A 13,386-nucleotide genomic window follows, 5' to 3' on the forward strand; every position below is an offset into this window, starting at 1 on the left:
CTCCATCTCATTAAAGAATGTCGTAAGAGTTTGGATGGGAATTACATTAAATGTATAGGTCCCTTTTGGTAGCACAGACATTTTTATGTTAAGTCTTCCTATTCATGAGCAAGGTATTTTTTTCCCACTTCTGTAGGTCTCTTTTGGTTTCTTGCAGAAGTATATCGTAGTTTTCTTTGTATAAGTCTTTTACATCTCTGGTAAGATTTATTCCTAAGTTTTTTTTTTTTTTATAAGGTCTACATTTTTAATGTTAAAACAGCCTTACCAACTTTTTTGTTTATCCTTTGTGTGGTATATCTTCCTCTATCATTTAACTTTTACATGTGTCTTCTCACTTTTTTTTTTTTTTCCCATTTTTGTCTCTTATTAAGTTTGTATAATTTCTATTGGTCTGTCTACAAGTTCACTGCTCTTTGCTTTTGCTATATCTGGTCTGACTTAAAGCCCACTCAATAAATTATGAATTTCAGTATTTTGATTTTTAGTTCTATTGATTTTTTCTTTTGATATTTTCCATGTTTTTATACATTTTGTTCATTTTTTCTTCTATTTTCTGTGTCATGTTAATAATAGTTACTAAAGTTCTAATTAGCTAATTTCAAGAGATGGTCATCTTCAGGTCTACTTCTATTGTCTGTGCTTTTGTATTTTGGGTCATATTTTCATACTTTTTTGTATATTATAATTTTCACTTGTTTGTCAGGTATTGTGAATAAAACTCAAATATCTAAAAGATAAAATTTATATTACTTTCTCCCTGAGATAATAGACTCTTTCTTTTGTCAGGACTCTAGTGAAGGAATATGTAGGCACACTTCCGGAGGTGATGGAAATATTCTATATCTTGACCTTGGTCTATTACACGCACATAAACACACCCATTAAGTGTATATTAATCGTGTGGTAGGTTGAATGATGCCCCTGAAAAGATATGTCTACTTCCTAACCCTCAGAACCTGTGAATGTGACCTTATTTGGAAAAAAAAAAAAAGTGTCTGCAAATGGAATTAAGCATCTTGAAACGAGATCATTCTGGATTATCTGGGTGAATCACAAATTCAGTGACAAATATCCTTATGATAGAAGAGGAGAAGACACACACATAAGAGGAAGCTACATGAAGATGGAGGCAGAGATTGGAGCAGCCACCACAAGCTAGATGAAGCAATGAAGGAGTCTCCCCTAGAGCCTCCAGAGGGAGTGCAACCATGCCAACACCTAGATTTCAGACTTCAGGAATCCAGAATGTGAGAGAATAAATTTCTAATGTTTTAAGCCACCTGGTTTATGATAATTTGTTATGGGGAGCCCTTAGGAATCTTATAAAAATTGTGCAGTTAAGATTTGTGCATTGCACTTCAAGTAAATTACATCTTAATTTGAAAAAACCTAGAAGATGTCTACATTAAGGTTAATCATTCATTGAGTAAAAAATGAACCTCCCTCATTACATTCACATTAAAATATCGCTTTCTTTCTGTGGATGCTTTTCTCCTGCCTTGCCCATCTGGTTCATTTATTCCCATTTGGTCTCATTTCTTTCCACTCTTTGCTGTAATCTAGAACTCCTTGATGCTCTCCTCAAACCTCTCCCCTGCATTCTGACTCCACTGATGTTGTCCTCACTAGTGTTCTTCTCTCTACACCCAACTCTCATTGTTTTATCTAGTAATTAATTACTTATCTGTGTATATTCCTCTAATAATTAGGACTGGAGGTGATGTTCCTTCTCAGTTGCCCTGTTATGATCTGTCTTGGATATTTGTTTCTGTTGTCTCACTTACCAATTTAATGATAATTAACCACTTATATGCAATTTTTAATAATAATGATCAAGTTAAATGCTACTTTTAACTTTCTAGCCCCTCGATTCCTTCATATAACTTGAACCTCCCTTCTGTACCTACCATGGGTTGGCACATAGCAGGCTTTTCAGTAATTTATTTAAAAATGAACAAAAATATATGTATGTAATAGAAAGGCAACTTGTGTTGCCGATCTGATCTCAGAAAAACACAGGAATAATCTAGATTATGCTAATTGAGAAATATCACCTTATTTGGATATCAACAATAGTCCATCAGCAGGATGTCAGGACTTATATTTGTCAGAGCTGTCTCTCTCCTTTTGGCAACTTTTTCAAGACTGATGAGTAGGTTCAAGCACCATGTCTTTGCTAAACACCTTCTTAGGGGTTTGCCTATTATGGGAAAGGCAGGAAATTTCTAACTAGGAGGGTGTGTTTGGGTTACGCTGATGAGGGGGCAGTGACGTAAATAATGAAATGTATTGAAAATGTCAATAGTCAAATACATCTCCAAAATCATCCATATTCAGTAAAACAGATTAATGATTATTAGATATGAAATATATATAATCCAGAGCTACAAACATGAGTGACAGAATCAAAATATCTGGCTAGAAGTTTCCAACCTGGATGAATGCAGGCATATTTTCCACATTCCAACAGACAGCCTCTTGTGCCTGTTTCCGTAGTGTAGTGGTCATCACGTTCGCCTAACACGCGAAAGGTCCCCAGTTGGAAACAGTAGGTTGGTCTTTTAACTCAGTATTTTGCATCTGAGATTCTCTACCTGAAAGCCATTGTATCTGTGTATTGGGTCAAATGCACCAGCTACCCCTGAGCAGTGCTGAGGACCGTGTCCTTCCAACTGTCCTAGGCTCAGAAAGTTGCTAGCTCCCTTTCCGCTGAAGATCCACTGGCTCTGAGCAGCCCAGTGATGTGACCTGAGGACAGGAAAGATTTAGGTTTATATTTTTTATCTGATATTATTTATTTATTTTTTGAATAGGTAACAATTTCAATCTAGAGACTACTCTCCCCGTTTACTGTGTGTTCATAGAGTTTTCTGAAATTCTTTCATTTTTAAAATAGCTAACACATTCCCTTGACAGCCACAATATGTAAAGAAATGCAGTGAACATCACCTTCCTAGGTTTGTTTCTCATCTGCCTGGTCCCCAGAACCCCAGCAGGTTACCATTATCATGAGTATTTTGATGATCTTTGCAGAGATTTTTTTAAAGGTGCACATACAACCTAATTAATACAAATGTTTTCTTTCCCACTGTACCCCACCAGCCCCCTCTGTGCCTTGCTTTTTTCCCCATTTAATATATTTGGAAATCTTTCCAATTATGTACATAAAGATCTTTTTGTGTGCAATATCATATTGTTACACTTTCTTGATGTGTCCTAACTCACTGGACTGCTAATATTAATGTGATAAAAAACAAAAACAAAAAAAAATATTAATGTGATACATAGGTCTTGTCTAATCTTTCAATTACAAATAATGGTGCAGTGAATGATTTGAATATACATACTTTCTTATGTGTGCAAGTACACTTTGTATGCACACTTATGGAATTGCCCATCAAGGGAAATATGCATTTGAAATATTGGTAGATCATGCCCAACTGTTCTCCTCAGGGTCTGAACAGTTTCTTAGTGGGGAGCACACTTGAACAGGATCCTGGCTACACTCAATACACAATACAACTCTTACACACTCCCTGCTACAACTCTGAAGGAAAACCAGGCTATTCATGAGGAATATAGAAGAATGAGCAGTTAAGAATTCTTGTGATGCTGGAATGTTGAGTTTCCACAGAAGATCGATGCTTGCACACAGCCCGTTGACAGACTTAATACCCGGAAACTTGAAAGTACACAATAAACAATCAAAAAAAAGCCCTATCTTCCCTGAGAACAAACAAGATTGCTGTATGCCCAAGGCAAAAGCTGTAAGTCTGTCTCCTTGCCAGAATCTCAAAGCCCAGTCTGCCAGACAGTCGGGGACACTTGAAATTGTACTAACAGTAAAGACATGATCAGAAGCTCAGAGTCTCATCCACATGCTGGGTACTGGGCTTTTTCAGGAGAGAATTACTGAAAAAGCCACTAACTTTCCCAACTTGCAGAAAAACTTAAGATACTATAAATCCAATTTCCCCATGGCACTTTGAAAATCTAAAAAGACAGCCTATCAAAAGATTATGACATTGCAGAAAAAATTTTGCATCATTAATAGAAAAAATATACATGTTAACATCAAAGAACACATTAAACTTGAAAGGCTTCCTCCATTCAAAATATACCCTCACTCCTTCTTCCCCTCTGATTTACTCATTATTTCATGTTTTCCTCAAAGATCACCTTCCACTGGAGCAATTTCTCATGCATGTGAGTTAGATGTCCTTCTGTTTCATTTTATGATGATAAAAATAGTATATGTATGAATCTGTACCTGGACTAACGGTAAAATCTTAGTGTTGAAAATCTAGGTCTTCAAATTTGCAGCAGTGGCATTAAGCGAATGTTTATTCCTGTATTACCTTTTAATTACCCATGCTGTCAATCATTTCCAACTCCTAGTTACCCTACAGGGCAGAGTAGAACAGCCCCACAGGGTTCCCTAGGCTGTAATCTTTTCCAAAGTCAACTATAGAGCTGCTGGCAGATTAGAGCCACAAAGCACTTAACCAGTGTGAATCCAGGGATCCTTGCCTTTTAATTAGTACCCAGGAATTCTAATTTTGGAATGTTTCTCAGTCAAATTTCAGCTCAGCTCCATCTTAAGTGGCTTCACTGAGGTTAGTCACTAGAAATTTGAGGTGCAGAGAGCTGGAGAAAGCAGAAAGTAGGCAGCAGTGGCTACAGATTTCATACTATGCAGCAGTAACAACTAAGGAGGCAGATGTGTACGAAACAAGAAGGGTAGATTTTTCAGTGTCGAGTGAAAACTAACAAAACACAGTATATGATCAACAGCACAATGTGAGTTAAAAGTTATACAAGTCCCCCACCTCCCCCCGCTCCAAAAAAAAAAAAAAACTTTAGTGATAGCTGCCGAATGACTGAGCTCTGGGGAAAAGTAGAGAATTACCACAGGCCACCTCAGGGCATCCTGCACTGCAATCTCTCTGGGACAAGTATTTCCTGGCAAAAAGTGCGGGTTGTCTTCTTGGGACCCTACTTTCTAAAGGGCCAATGTTTGTAATCAGCAGGTGAGTTCCGAGGTGCATTAGACAGACAGAGAAATGGCATAAGGCAGTACAGAGAAAGATCTTGAAATTAAATTCCTTAGAGCCTGCCTGAGGTTTCCAGGCCAGGAATTTGTGAGGGATTTGGGCGATTGGGGAAAAGCCTTGCTTGGTCTTGAGTCATGTTTAATCTTGGTGGTTTTGGGGGAAAAAATAAACAGGCTACAGATATGAAAATGTTCAAAAGGAAGAGACAAATTTAGCTTTACTGAAAGGGTACATCCAGCAAACATCCATTTGATTCTTCAGAGGTAGCTGCCAGATCCGTCGTAGTTTCCACAGTGCAGTGGTCAGCACGTTCGCCTTACACGCGAAAGGTCCCTGGTTCAAACCCAGGTGGAAACGGTTCTTTTTCATACGCTACATTATGCATTCTTTAACGCTAGACAGTCATCGTTAATGCGCAAAATAGTCGCATAGTAAATTTTCACAAATACTGTCATAAGTGTGAAATGGCCGATAATGAGATAGTAAGAGAGGAGTAGTTCTACCATTTCTTCCTGACTCAAGTCATTATTTTCTCAAACAACTGCTCCTCTCCAATAAAAAACAAACAGATCCTAGTAAATGTTACCTGGCGTGGGCTCTTGCACGCTGGTTACACCTCTCCTCCTTTATGCCCTATTCTCCTGTTGTCTCGGAGAGTCCTTGTGGCTCTCCCCATAGGTTTGGTGTGGGAAAAAACCAGGTGTATTCGGTACTGCAAACTGCGCGTTGGATACATTTTGGGTGATTGATGTGAATGGATCCTGTTGAAAAAGTTAGCAGGTGTCGACGTAAAAGTTGACCGCAGGAGGTGTTTCCGTCAGCTTTCAAACCCAAGACCTTTCCATGTGAGACGAGTATGATAAACACTACACTAGGGAAACCCCACCCAGTCTAAGAGTCCTGTATCCATCAGAGCCCATTCCTAAAAATCTTACAGTCTTCCCTCTATTCAGGTATGCTACTAAGTCAGTGTCTACAACTGCGTTTTAAAATTCGTCCAATACAAGCACCATGCCGAGATTAGCAGTGTTGAACACCCAGCAATTGTTAAGAACTGTAACTTCTCTTAGCCTCATGCTAAAACCATGACCACCAACAGAAAAATCTCACATGTCTTGGCGCTGACCAGACTAAACGTTTGTTTCGTGACGTAATCACGGAGACACTGGTGTTCATCCACCTGCCTCTCACAGAATTCACTTCAACCTCCTCCCAGTATCAAAATTGTAAGTCCTGTTGAGTTTACCTTCACACTCTATGAAACATCCTTCTCCTCTTTTCTTTACAGGTACCTAGTTATGGCCCTTGATAATCTGTTCTTCACTACTTTCCACAGGGCTCCCAGGTTCGGCTCTCTAAATTATTCTGAGCACAGCTTGAAATTCAAAACGTCATTCCCTTTTTAAAATTCCGCAAAGGCAAACCTTTCTTATTTAATAATATTTTTAAAAATGCACCTAAAATTCTAATTTTCTACCCAAGAACTGTTTTTAGCAGTTATCCACATATTTTGATACCCTCTACTTTCATTATTTTCCCTTTCAAACTATTTTTTATAATTTCCCTAGTAATTCCGTCGACTCATGAGTTATTTAGAAGTGTGATGTTGATTCCTAGATATTTGGAGAAATTCCTTTTTTTTTTTTAGCTTAATTCTATGCTGGTTAGAAAATACTTTTTTATTTCAGTTAGAAAACACTGTTTTTATTTCAGTCCTTTAATATTCAGTGAGATTTTATTTGGCCATTAAGGCACAATTTTTGTGAATTTTTTATGTGCACTTGTAAAGAATATATACTCTGCAGTTGTTGGGTATCATATCTTAGAAATGGCAAGGAGATCAAGTTGTTAGGTTAAAAGAATAATTCAAATCTCGTGTTCTCTTATTCCATATTGAATTTTTTTGTATCTGCTTTTTCTATTACTTGATAAGAGAAATGTGTTAAAATAACTCTGATTTTTAATCTTTAATTTTTTTACTTTTTAATTTTGAAATAATTACAGATTTACAGAAAGTTGCAAAGATAGTACAGAGGAGTCCCTTGTATCTTTTGCCCCATTTCCACCAATAGTTACATGTTATAACTTTGAGTTCAATATTAAAACCAAGAGTTAACTTTAATACAATGCACAGTGTGTGTATAATTCTGTGTCATTTTACCACATGTGTGGATTCACATAAGCACCACCACAGTCCATACGCAGAACTAGTTCATCACTACAAAGATCTCTCCCCTTTATAGTCACAAACACACCCTTCACCACAACCAGTAATCCTGTTTCCACCTCTATAATTTTATCACTGAGTGAATGTTTTACAAACGGAATCATACAGTACGTGACCTTAGATGTTGATGTGTGTGTGTTTTTTCCTCCACAGCTTTATGCCTTTGTGTATCAATATTTTTTTGGCTTTTTATTGCCTAGTTGTATTCCATGGTATGTATAAACCACAGTTTTCTTAACCATTCAACTATTGAGAGGGATTTTAGTTGTTTCCAATAATTTGCTGTTACAAAGAAAGCTGTTATGAACAGTTAGTTGTGTACAGGTTTTTGTGTGAACATGTTTTCATTTCTGTTCTGATATATTTTGAGGTTATGCTGTTGCATGATACGAATTTAGAATTATATCTCTCTTTTACAAAATGTCACCTTTCCATGATTACAAAATACCTCTTTTATCATTATGTAATATCTATGGGAATACTACTTGCCTTAAAGTCTACATTTTTTATGTTAATCCAACCTTTCCAATTTTTTTTTATCTTTGTGTGATATATCTTTATCATTTTACTTTTACAAGTCTTCCAATATTTTTTTGTTTTTGTTTTTCTCTCTTTTTCTTCAGTATGGATAATTTCTATTGGTCTCTCTTCACATTCACTGCTCTTTTCTTTTGCAGTAGCCAGTCTGTTTTAGAGCCCACTCAATAAATTATGAATTTCAATATTTCAATTTTCAGTTCTATTAATTTCATCAATTTTTTCTCTTTTGATACTTTCAATGTTTTTATCCACTTTGTTCATCTTTTCTTCTACTTTCTGTTTCTTGTATATAATAGTTACTAGAGTTCTTGTTAGCTAATAACAGATGGTCATCTTCAGGTCTACTTCTATTGTCTGTGGTTTTGGTTAATATTTTCATGCTTTTTTGCATGTTGAAATTTTCAACTGTATATCATGTATTGTGTATAAAAACCAAAGAGCAAAAGGATAAAATTTATATTACTTTCTCCCTGAGGTAATAGACTCTTTTGTTAGGCCTCTGGTTTAGGAAAAAGTACAGGCAAAGTTCCTGAGATGATGGAAATACTCTGTATCTTGCCCTTGATTTGGTTATACTCACACACATACTCACACATTAAGCATATATTAATCTTGCAGTGAGTTAAATGATGCCCCTGAAAGGATGTGTCTACTTTCTAATCCTCAGAACCTGTGAATGTGAACTTATTTGAAAAAAGAATCTTTGCAGAAGGAATTAAGGATCTTGAATTGAGATCATCCTGGATTATCTGGGTAAACCCTAAATCCGGTGACAAATGTCCTTATGATAGAAGAGGAGAAGACACACACATAAGAGAAGGCCATGTGAAGATGGAGGGAGATTGGAACAGCCACCACAAGCTAAATGAAGCAAGGAAAGATTCTCCCCTAGAGCTTCAGAGGGAGTGCAGCCATGCTAACAAGTAGATTTCAGATTTTAGGACTCCAGAACTGTGAGATAATAAATTTCTGTTGTTTTAAGCCACCTGGTTTATGATAATTTGATATGGCAGCCTTTAGGAATCTTATAAAAATTTATGCAGTTGAAGTCTGTACATTGCACTGCATGTAAATTGCATCAGATTTAAAAACCTCTAGATGATGTCTACATTAAAGTTAAACATTCAGTGAGTAATAAATAAACCTTCCTCATTACATTCACATTAAAATATCATTTTTTTTTCCTGGAGATGCTTTTCTCCTTCCTTGCCTATCTGGTTCATTCATTCTCATTTGGTCTCATTTCTTTCCACACTTTGCTGCAGTCTAGAACTCCGTGATGCTCCCCCCAAATCTCTCACCTCCATTCTGTCTCCATTGTGGAGTCCTTGCTCCTCTTGTTCTCTCTACACCCAGTTCACTTTTTTTTTTTTTTTGTCTCGTAATGAATTACCTTATCTGTGTATCTTCCTCTAATAATTAGGACTGGGGGGTGATGCCCCTTCTCAGTTCTCCTGTTATGAGTTCTCTTGGATATTTGTTTCTGTTATTTCACTTGACAATTTCATGATAATTAGCCATTTACATCCATTTTTAAATAAACGATTAGATTTTATACTACTTTCTAGAGTCTCAATTCCTTCACACAACTTGAATCTCCCTTCAGTACCTGGCATGGGATTGGGCGCATAGTGGGTTTTCACTAATTTATTTCAAATAAAAAAAACTATGTGCATGTAACAGAAAGGCAACTTGTTTTGCTAATCTGATCTCAGAAAAATACAGAAAGTATCTAGGTTATGCTACTTGGGAAATATCACGTTATTCCGATATCAACAACAGTCCGTCAACAGGATGTCAGGACTTTGTCAGAGAAGTCATTCTCTTTTTGACAACTTTTTCAAGGCTGGTGGAGTAGATTCAAGCACCATCTCTTTGCTGAGCACTTTCTTAGGGGTTTGCCCATTGTGGGAAGGCAGGAAATTTCTGGGGGAGGGGAGGGCGGAGGGGCGATGATGACAGTGATGTAAGTAATGAAAGAAGCTGAGAAGCAAACGATAGTCAAATACATTCCTAAAATCATCTTCATTCATTAAAACAGATGAATAGTTATTAGATATCCAATGAATATAATCTACAGCTACAAATGTAAGTGATACAGAATCAAAATTTCTAGACAGAAGTCCTCAATCTGGAGCATGCAGATATATCTGTCCCTATTCTAAAACTTGAGAAACCAAGTGTGTTTCCGTAGAATAATGGTTATCACGTTTGCCTAACACGCAGAAGGTACCTGGTTCGAAACCGGGTGGAAACAGTGGGTTGGCCCTTTTCAGGTAGCAGGTGGTGGCGACAAGACCTTCCTGGTGCAGCGCAGGTGGGACTGGCTCCCTGGGAGTCCCGACAACGGAACACGCTGGCTTTTCGTAAGGAAGTTTTTCTCAGGGATTTCTAAGAAGGAACAGGGCTCCACTTTGAGCCGAACAGGGAATTGCAGAGTCCATTCTCCGCTCTTTATAGCTCAAGCACAGAAATGATATTCCGCGAAATAGGCAAGCGGACCTAATGTGGATGGGGCACTTATCACAGAAACAGTCCCGAGTATTAAAAAAAAAAAAGAATCTAGGCCGTAGCTGGTATGGAAGCCGAATTCTTAATCGCAGCATCAGTACAAGAAGGCCCTGCTCAACTAATTTCTTTTCCCTTCTACAACGCAATCACTGTCACTTAGTGTCCCTATAATAAGTAGGAATCCCCTAATTCTTCCTATTTTCCCCTTCCTTTCTAGTCCGCCAGTCGCAACACACCTAGTTTAAATAAACTAGCCATCCTAATGGAGAGTGTTTAACAACAAAAACAAAAGCATCTCTGGAGTGGAAAAAGCTTGGTAAAGAGAACGCTCGAGCTGATTCTTGAGTGTTTTTTTTTTTTTTTTGGAAATAGGAAAAAAAAAAAAAAAAGTCCTTTTTCCAGCCTTGTACCTGTACCTATATAGTCAGCTTCCTCACAGGAGATAACAAACAAAAAAAACGACCTTTATAACGAAGGTGGGGGCCTTGAAGGAGATGGTTAATGTTTCAATTCTATGGATTTGGCCCAGAAAACCTACCGCCAAGGTGCTATGGTGAGAGAATTTCCTCTGCATCTCCTAGAACATCCTGGAGCAAATCAAGGCTGTTTCCCCAGGGTGGTGTCTTAGTTTCTTTGTGGTGTTAGAAACACCACAGGAGGGCGGTTTTCAAAAACCAAAATTTATTTCTTCACAGCTTAGGAGGCTAGAAGTCCAAATTCCGGGCATGGGCTCTAGGGGAAGGCTCTGTCTGCCTTCTCTCAGAGATCCTTGCCTCAGCGTCTCCAGTTCTTCTCAGCCTTCCTTGAGGATCTCCCCGTGCCATGTGCCTTTCCTCCATTCGTGCCCACTTGCTTCTGTGCCTAATCTGTTCCTTTTATATCTTCAAAGTGATTGAATTTAAGACAAGTCCTACACTTATATGATCTTATTAACATAACAAAAAAATCCTATTCCAAATGAAATTACATACACGTGTATGGGGTTAGGATTTACAACACATATTTTGGGGGGCATAATTCAATCCGTAACAGGTGGGAATGTGGTGAATACCAGGATGCATTTGACAGAGAAAAGTCTAGGACGGCACCAAGGAAGTTCTTGAAATCAATTTCCTTAGAGCCTCCCTGAAGTTTCCAGGCCTGCAATTTGTGAAGGATTTCAGTCACTGGGGGGAAGGACTTCCTTAGCCTGGAGTCATGTTTGATATCGATGACTTTGAGGAGAAAATATACAGGCAACAAATATGAAAATGTCTGAAAGGAAGAGAAATTATCTTTATCGAACACGTGACGTCCTGGAGAACATCCATTTGATTCTTCAGAGGTATCTATCATCTCGGTGATAGTTTCTGTAATGTAGTGGTTAGAACGTTCACCTTGGTTCCAACATGGTGGAAATGAGTCGTTTTCTAGATAACTCCAAATACTCCAGTCATGGGCGCTAATGCTAAAAATTGGCCTAACGCGAACAGCGTGGGGACGGGCAGTGTCTTCTAGCACCCCTCCGTTGCTGGACTTCGCGGTTTATGAACCAGCTGGTAAACGCAATAGAACAAGGCACGGGCTTGACCAGCCTTCGCTACTCGCAGAGATTGAAGCTCTCTTGTTTCTGAATACTGAAAAGAGTCCCTTTTGAACCGCCTCGGTGCATCTTCTATCAGGCTTTTTTGTCTTTTAAAATTAGTATTATTGATATTATTATTGATTTGTATTATATCGTTTACTTAAGAGTTCTTTACAGGATATTTGTATATATTCCCCCTGCCAGTGGGTGGACATCTTTTGATGAAATTCTTAATTTTCATGTGAGGTCCGATTCATTTAACTTTTATGTTTTTTTCTTTTGTGGCTTTCTAAAAAATCGTCTACTCCAAGATCACAAAGATATTCTATGCTTTTTCCCCCCAGTAGCTGAATTTATTTACCTTCGCCTTTAGGAATATGGGCAAAAGACCTTCCCAGGCACTTCCCAAATAGGATATATCAATGACCAATGAGTATATGAGATGTTGGGATACCTTAATAAAAAAAAAAGTTTGTTTTTTCAACAAGCGTCGACGACTACCAGACAGAAGACATTGGCTGTCTTTGCCAACTTAATTTTCTTGCCAGAAATATTTTCAGAACTCTTCTGTAATGGTCGCGTGTGGGGGGGGGGGGGTGTAAAGGATGGAGGGGGGTGGTGTCTGGGGACTGGAGGATGAAATGGGTTGCAGATTATGGAGATACGATTTCTGCCCTGTGGATCTAAGGAAATACCTCCGCACTTCAAGGGCAACTGTTAAATCTGACTCTTGTCCTCTCCCCCCTCCCCGCCCTTTTTTTTTCTTTAAGTTCCTTCCACCCCCTCCCCCCCCCCCGCCACCCTCCAGAAAAACCCTTAGAGACTTGGTTCTTATCTGGGCTTGATGTAAGCCTTTCAGTTCCAGGCGTTTCCATTGCAGGGTCAGTGTCCACCACACCTTTCCAGGATGCTGGGTGCAACGGGGGGCACTAGAATAGGACCCATCTCTCCAGGAATACTGTCCTCTGAGTTGTGAGCTCAGTCGCTGCCAAGAGCTGGTGGGTACCCGAAGTCACTTCATCAGTGGGGTCAGTGGGAAGCAGGACCGAGATTACCCAATAAGCAAGGTAAAGCTCAGCCCCAATTGTGGCTTTTCACCAATCTGCAGTGCACAATTTCACTTGTCGCCCACCACAAAGATGTGGTGAAACCTATGTGAAATTGTTCACCACAGATTAGCAAGTAAATACAATTAAGCTCGTGCTTACTGGTTAATTCGACCCTGATGGGAATTCCTCCAGGACTCGGAATCCAGCTTCACCCAAGATGGAGGTTCAGAGAGTCAGGATGATAAAAGCTGGAGGACGGAGCCCAAACGTTCATAGAGTTGGGATGATGTCTAGACACAGACTTTGCCTCTTTCACAAAAAGTAATCAAGACGGACCATAAGCCTAAATGGAAGATGCAAAACTCTACAACTTCTAGAAGACAAAGGTACGAGACAATCTAGGTGACTGTGGGTTTGACAATAACTTTTTAGAAACAA

General features: G+C 38.6%; 1 non-coding gene across 1 annotated transcript; it reads left to right on the plus strand.

Annotated features, from left to right (window-relative positions):
* Positions 1 to 5,341: 5,341 nt before the first annotated feature.
* Positions 5,342 to 5,414, plus strand: TRNAV-UAC (transfer RNA valine (anticodon UAC)). The gene has a single exon. It is a non-coding gene; the product is annotated as a tRNA-Val (tRNA).
* The last annotated feature ends 7,972 nt before the right edge of the window (positions 5,415 to 13,386 follow it).

Source organism: Elephas maximus, chromosome 1, assembly GCF_024166365.1.
Source record: "Elephas maximus indicus isolate mEleMax1 chromosome 1, mEleMax1 primary haplotype, whole genome shotgun sequence".
Taxonomy (NCBI): Eukaryota; Metazoa; Chordata; class Mammalia; order Proboscidea; family Elephantidae; genus Elephas; species Elephas maximus.